The 7,477-nt window shown below is 43.0% G+C and overlaps 1 long non-coding RNA gene across 1 annotated transcript; it reads right to left on the reverse strand.

The window, feature by feature from the left end:
- Positions 1-1,059: 1,059 nt before the first annotated feature.
- LOC108541903 (uncharacterized) lies at positions 1,060-6,358 on the reverse strand. Its single transcript, XR_001889111.1, has 3 exons — positions 6,155-6,358; positions 2,566-2,647; positions 1,060-1,767 (listed from the first exon to the last, which is right to left on the reverse strand). It is a non-coding gene; the product is annotated as an uncharacterized LOC108541903 (long non-coding RNA).
- Between the last annotated feature and the right edge of the window lie 1,119 nt (positions 6,359-7,477).

A 7,477-nucleotide genomic window follows, 5' to 3' on the forward strand; every position in this document is an offset into this window, starting at 1 on the left:
GTGTACAAAGCTGGGGAGTGGAACATACCAGGCGGGTAGAGAGACATGTGCAGAAAGATGTGAGCAGGAACACACAGGGCATGTCCAGGGAAGGCCCAAGTAGCCTAGGAAGGACTGACCAGAATATATGAGAGGGAAATGCCTGGAAAGGAGTTTGAAAAGGAGAGTGGAGAGGTAGGCAAGGCTGTCAGCAGGAGCTGCATCCTAATCTAATCAGGTGATGGTACATGAGATGATGCCTCATAGGAGCCGAGGGAAGTCAATGAAAGTGCCTGAACAGGCATCTCCATCCACAGCTGAAAGTCCCCAGTCACCCTGAGCAGCTCACACCACCTTGTCCCAAGAAGCAAAACTACCACTTTCAGAATCAAATACTGTGGATACAGACTTATATTCATCATCTAATGCTAGGAAAATTTACATCATTCTGAGATGAAAAGAGCAGTTGAGATATTCACTCCTAAAACTTAAATTTGCCCTCCCTGCTTGCTAAACACATTTTTTATAATCTAGCAGTGATCTTTGCCTATTAAGCATCTCTGGACACTGAGAAGTGATATTGATTTGTTTCACTTTTACTACTGGAGGTATTTATTCCTACTTGCACTCTTGCTTCTTTATCTTGGTTTTTAAAATATCTATGACAGTGGTAGAACTTGAAGCTGATGACTCATGATTTGGGGACATTTGAAGGAAGATGGATGCTGTAGGGTGGGTGAACGTTCATCATGACTTCTTGAACATTAACTGGGCATGCAGTCTTTCCTGGCTTGACTAGACAATGTTGAAAAGGACCCAAAATCAGTGCTTAAAGAAAGGTCCTTGGTTTACAACCAGTTACCTCATTGCTTTAGGCCCTACCATGTGCCAAGTGCCGTGTTCAGAGCTGAAGACATAGAGATGAAGGCAAGAAAGGCTTTTGCCCACAAAGAGCTCACAGTGGGTATCAAATGTGCCAGTAAAACAAACAACTACAACAGGAGGTGGACAATGCTTTAATGGATATGTGAACACTATTAAAGTCACTGGGAGCACAAAAGAAAGAGCATTCAGTCTCAGAGAAGTCAAGGAATCACAGGAGGTGATTTGCAGCTGAGATGGGAGGGATGCAGCCACCAGGCAGACAGCAAAAAGGCATTCTGTGGAGAGGCAATAGCAGTGGAGCTGAACACACCTCTGATGCCATCTAACATGAAAATTCCAGCAGTCTGTGCACTCACTACAGCTTTATCAAGGACAAAAGTTCAGCAGCTCATTCCACATTGGCTACTCTGAAAAGACATTAGGATGCTGGTTTTGTAAAGAATACATGGCAAGCATTTTGTATTCCCAGTTTTAATCAAAGTGTCTACATAATCAGCTTTATTTCCACAAGTGTTGGTTTGTGGTCAGCTCTTCTTGCATGATGTTTTCACTGAGATCAGAAATGTCTTCAGTGGCACCAGCTGAGTGGACTGGGTCTAAGGGAGCCGCTGGCTTCTCTTGGCTGCCATTGATGGACAAAGTCATAGGCAGGAGAGAAGGCAAAAGAGATAACGAAAAAAGTAGAAGGAGCATGCCCCTAAATCTACCCTAATGTGGACCTCACCAACAGCAGTCTTCCCAAAGGGTCCACCTCGCCAGGTCAGCCTCAGTGGTCCTCTGGTTGAGGCAAGGGATGGGTGTTGGCCTGGCTGAAAAGGCTTGCTGCCACCAGGGCTTCTCCATCGAGAGGCAGGAGACCTCCAGTTTGAAAGCTTTCCAAAGGCCCATGGAAATGTCTTGGGCCTGAAAAACAAAGCAAAACAAAATAAATTGGCTCCAAATATGAAATGAAAGTGTAAAATTAAAATTAGGTGTTTAATTGAACATCCGCAATTGTAACATTATGTCAACTTCATTAATTGTTCAATTTAGTATTCACCCCCCCAAAAAAATTTTAAGATTTTGTGATCCCATGAGAATTCCTAAGTTTAAATGTCCTTGTCAAAAATCACCCATTATAAATAATTTTAACATCAAAATTAGAAAGTAATTTCAAATTTTACAGCAACAAAAAGAGATAAATTTACTGGGGAAAGGAGAAGCATTTATATCACACCATATGCTTGGTATATTTGCAACGATCTAGGATAAGGCCCCAAAGTAAGAGAATCTCGAGCCCAGAGCCTACAGAATTCTTGGAAGAGTGCTGGATGTCTTCCAGGGTCTTTCTTGATTATTTTCTGAAGCTTCTTGACCAACATCTTTCACCAAGACAACAAAAGCCATTCTGAACCACTTTTGAGTGATTCTGAACCACTTTTGAGTGATTCAAAATGTTGTCTGGTAATAAATAGTGCTCACTTGGAGCTATGTTTGATTACATTGTCAGTGCAAGCTCAGATTCTTGGAATGTTTTCTGGGATTCCCAATAAGTATAAAATGTCTTTCCAAGATCTCACTGTTCCTAAGGGTTGGATTTACTTGACGAGTAACTTGACAAATGCCTATCACAGTGCTTTGCCCATAGCTAGTACTTAATAAATATTTGTTTGATGAACCAGAGATTTTTCTATGAGTCCCCAATACCTTTTAGATGCCTACCTCTAATGCAGTCTGTGTGTCACATTGCATTGCAGGGAATTTTTCTTCTTTTTGCATGATTGTCTTCACTTAATTGTTAACTCTAGGAGGGCAGGAAAATATTTTTTTCATCATTATATGTCCTGGACCTAACGTAGTGCATACAAGGTGTTCAAAAAGTATTTGTTGAGTGAATGAGAGGATAAAAGAATAAGATGATAGATAGGTGGATAGGTAGATAATAGGAAGATAGATAGATAGATAGATAGATAGATAGATAGATAGATCGATCTAAAATATTAAAGCAAGAGTTTCTCCCAATAGGTCCATTTCATGCTAATTCCAATCCTAATAATAATTTTAGCTGCCAGTTTTTGAATGTTTGCTGTGTACCACTGCATTCTAAATTCTTTTCCTTATTCTCATTTAGCCCTCACATATCTACGAAGAAAGTAGTAGTAAGATAATGAGACAGAGATTCAGAGAGATCAAGGTACCCAAGGTCATACACCTAAGAAGTGGTAAGATGACATTTGAATCCAGTAATCCTAATTTCACCCCACAAGTTCTTTTATTCTATTCTATTATGTTCTGTTGATGTGCTCTTTGTGGTAGACTTAAGATCACAGGGATGTAAAGTGGGATAGAATTTCTTCCCAGAACAAACACACTCGACAGCTTCCCAGACCAACCTGTCCTGACGTTTTCCTGGGACCAGAGGCCAACCATACCCTTCAATAGGAGGCAACTGCCCACTAACTCTGCAGCAAGCACAGAAGATAATGAAAAGCAAGGGAGAAACAAGAGTTGGCACTAACTGCAACCCTTCAAAACCTTCTTGGGGGCAACATGTAGTGGAAATGGAAATGGCTGAAGAGTCAGGAATCTAAGATTCTGGGCTCATTCACACAGCTCATTGTCTGGCTGTGTGACCTCAGACAAATCTCAGAGCTTCCCTGGGTCATTTCCATGGGCTTTTTGCAGTGCTGATATCCTCTCTGTCTAAATGCCCAATCTCATCTCCCCCCACCTTTTTTTTTTTTTTTTTTTTTGGCATCCCAGGAGATGTGCCTTTTCTCAATTTTGCCATCATTTTGTGTCTTACAGCAGAGGATGGATTACCCCAGGAACTGCAGCCTTAACGAGGGTAACAACCACAGCGGCTGTTTTTCTTGCAACCGTCTGAAAGCCCAGCTAACCACTTGCCTCAGTTAATAGCGAGCAGGTTAGGTTCCTTCATAGGTTAATTATACATTGTGCGGAAAGCATTTTCTTTCATCAGTTCTAAATTTGTTCCCTTTTAATTTTATCAAGTGCTGCTTCTCTCTCCTCTCTCTCCATTAGGGGCAAGGGCGAGTGGGAGCCTGCAATTGGCTTGCTACTCCCCGTTCATTACACTCAGCACCTCGGAGAGTGCTCACCCCTCTCCTCTGCTTTTTTTCAGAATGTAATACTTCATCTTTCTTGATGCGGAAGTCACCTCTTCCTCCATATTCATCTGCTTTGCCCTTCCAAGGACCTTTCCTATTTCTACTGTGTCCTACCCGAGGTTAGCTGGCATTTGAATCCCGTGAGCCTCAATGTGAATGAGGTACTCAAGGTGAGGGCAAGCAAGGATTCACCAGGTGGGATAACAATACTCTCCCAACTGTGCTCCAGTTAATATTTCCTAATGCAAACTACTGCCTTGCTCACCTTTCAAGATACCCCTTCTCTTTAGAAATGAAGTCTAATAGCATATCCAAGATAACCAGTGGATTCTTCTTACCCAAAAAGATTCAAACACAGCATTTTAAATTTTTCTCTTGAATACTACCCAAGACCTTAGTTCTTTGTCAATACGGGGTGTCATGTTCTCCAGAAAGAGGGAGGGAAGTTTCTTCCTTCAGGTGAAACAGCATACCACCCACAGGCCCAGGGGGACAGACCCAGAAGGCATGAGTGAACCTGGCACAGAATCCCAGTATTTTGATCTGGAAGTGGCATGCAAGGCCAACCAGTAGAATCCCACTCCATCAGGGATACCAAGTCCCAAAAGGTTAGTGACTTGTCACATGTCTCACATTCTCCATTTCATCCTTTAACAAATATTTCTTGAGCCCTTATTATAAGCAGGCACTGTGGCAGACATTCAATATACAAGAATGAATAAAGCAGATCTAATCATAACAGCTAACAGTTCCTGAGAACTTGCAGACATTCTATTAATCACTTCATAAGTTTTCTCATGTCATTCTCTCTTCAATTCTACGGGGAGAACACTGTTATTATCATTCCGATTTTTCATGTCAGGAAACTTAGGTTTAGAAACGTGATGAGCTTTGTTCCCAGATCCTATAGCCAGTAAGTTGTGGAGTCTGGAAACAAACCCAGAAGTTGCAACCTCAGCATGAAGTTCCAATCACACTCTCTCGGCCCCACCTCCATGGGGCTTGGCCTCATGGTCTAGGAGCCCCCTAAAGCCCTCCTTTAGATCTGAGCTGGGGAGCTTTTCTCTAGCTATGTGATATTGCTTGCTTCTTATAGCTCTTATCACTCTACCATGTCTTGGCTCATCAATGACTTTTTGGCTGTGCCTAAATTCTATGTTAACGTCCAAGTCCTGGATTATGACCAAGCAGAGGTTTTCAGGTTTCATAAGTGATTCCAATAGGCTTGGAGATTCAAGACTATGGATTTAAAAACCCCACATGACCCCCAAAACAAACCACAAATCACGTGCCAGATCCCAGAGAAGTGGAGTGCCCGAGATATTCCTGAAGGAGGATGCTCACCAGCCCTGCTCCCTAGAAGCTTTCTCTGGGCTGCTTGAGACACCTGAGGAAGGAGCAGTGTTGATATGTGCACGTGGGTTCCTGATGGTAAGAGTAGCTAACATCCAGTGAGCACACACTGTGGACCAGGTGCTGTGCCAAGTGCTTAACAAACATTATCTCTTTTAAGACCCAAAACCACCCCTGAGATAGGTACTTTACATTCTTTAATAGGGGAGAATAAGACACAGAAAAGTAGGTCAACTTGCCCAGGGTTGCACAGCTAGATAGGATTAAAATCTGGGCTGCCTAATTCCAGCATAAGGAATCTCTTGATATTGCCTAAAGAAAAGGAAACTCATAGATACCATAGAGGTTGGTGGTCCACTGTCGAAGTGTCCCAGCTCTCTTACACAGAACCAACATTTGGATTTTCTCTCCCTATGCCCGAGCCATGTGACTGGAATCCAGGAGTAGAATGAGGAGCCTGAGCCCTTCCCTAGTGGCCCTGCCTGTCTAATGCTCTAGCTGTTTATTACTGACTCCTTCTGATCTAATGGGAGTTGAAATTTCCATTAATTAAGAATATAAATAAATAAATGGGTAGGAAAGAAAGCGAGATGGTGGCATGGTGCCCAGAAGGCTCTGCTGAAAGCAGCCAGTTCACGCTTCATTAGCATCTTTGCTCCCTCTCCAATCCTGCTAGCACAGCCTTTCTTCCTGAGACACATTCAGGGAACTCCAGTTTGGAGGGGATGCTTTGGTTCAGCCTTCAGTCTTCTGGGCATTTCTGATAGGCCTTTCATGGTCTTTAAAGAGCCAGCCTTCCCCAAACCCATAGTACTTCCTCAACTCACCCCTCTTCCCACAGTGCCTTCAAAAAGGAACATATAATTTCTGCAGATCCAGGGCCCCCCACAGGAGCCCTCCTGTGATCACAAAACCGTGTTGTGGGGCAGTGAGTCAGCTGGTTGTTAATGTTGTCTTGGTCAAGTTTTCCCCTCAGCTAGGTCTTTACGTCGAAGTCAAAGCACTAGAAATGAGCATTTTCCCAGCAGACTGCTGTTGTAAACCTGAAACAAATGGTGGAAAGGAGAAATGAAGAAGGCAGAGCAGTGGTGGGGAGCCCATTCCATCAGTAAGCATGCACTGCTTACCCCCTGCACTGGGCACTGGGCCACATAAAAAAGTGGTGAGGATGTGCCCTCTGCCCTCAATATGCAGAAGCCATAATATAACAGCAGGCAGCATTTAATAAGAACAAAACTGTATGCCACAGACTTTGTATGGTGGAGTTCATGAGAGAGAAGGTGGAGGGAGAAGGGAAAGAGAAACTCCAGAATGTCCATATGGTAGGGGCGTGGAGGCTGAGTAACTTGTTTCAACTTAGACAACAAGGCTGAAGTTGCATTGTCAGAACAAGCACATTGCTTTGCTTTGCTGCAGTTTAGATGGAGTTAATGGAAATGAGGGTGCTATGGACTCCTCCCAAGGATCTTCTCCTCAGTGCTGCTGCTCTCATTGAAAGTTATTCATCCTATAAGCTGACACTTGTGCTGAGCCAAGAAAGGGAGGTGGAAGTAGAAAGTCCTTTCTGCTTCCTCCTGAAGAAACCGGGTTAGCAGCTAAAATGGGTGAGTAGGGCTGTCATTAGTGGAGAACTGTATAGAAGCAAGGGCAGAAAACTCAGCACACATATTCTTGCTAAAGATTTGTGGTGTGATTCCTGACTTCAGTTCCTATGGAAGAGGACACTTAACACAAATTACGGTTCCCAAAGCTAAATTCCTAGTCAAAAGCTGAGAGATCGTTTGACACCAAGATAAGATTAGAACACAGTTTTTCCTCAATATGGATAATGTGGCATCTTCTGGATCTGGAACTCATCAAGCTTGAGAATATTCCTTACCTCAGCACAACTCCTGACTATGAAGACTTCTTTTTAAGTTAGAAAATAAAAGAGGAAGAAGAAGAAGAAGAAGAAGAAGAAGAAGAAGAAGAAGAAGAAGAAGAAGAAGAAGAGGAGGAGGAGGAAGAGGAGGAGGAGGAGGAGGAAGGTATCTGATAGGGAAGGAGAGGAGCAAGGGAGGGATAGGCAGAGGGAGGGAAGAAGGAACAGAAGGTGGGCCAAAAACACTTGGAATTATTCTAAGAGCTCTCTGAATAATCAAAAAAAATGT

This window comes from Rhinopithecus bieti, unplaced genomic scaffold (assembly GCF_001698545.2).
Source record: "Rhinopithecus bieti isolate Rb0 unplaced genomic scaffold, ASM169854v2 scaffold_20101, whole genome shotgun sequence".
NCBI lineage: Eukaryota > Metazoa > Chordata > Mammalia > Primates > Cercopithecidae > Rhinopithecus > Rhinopithecus bieti.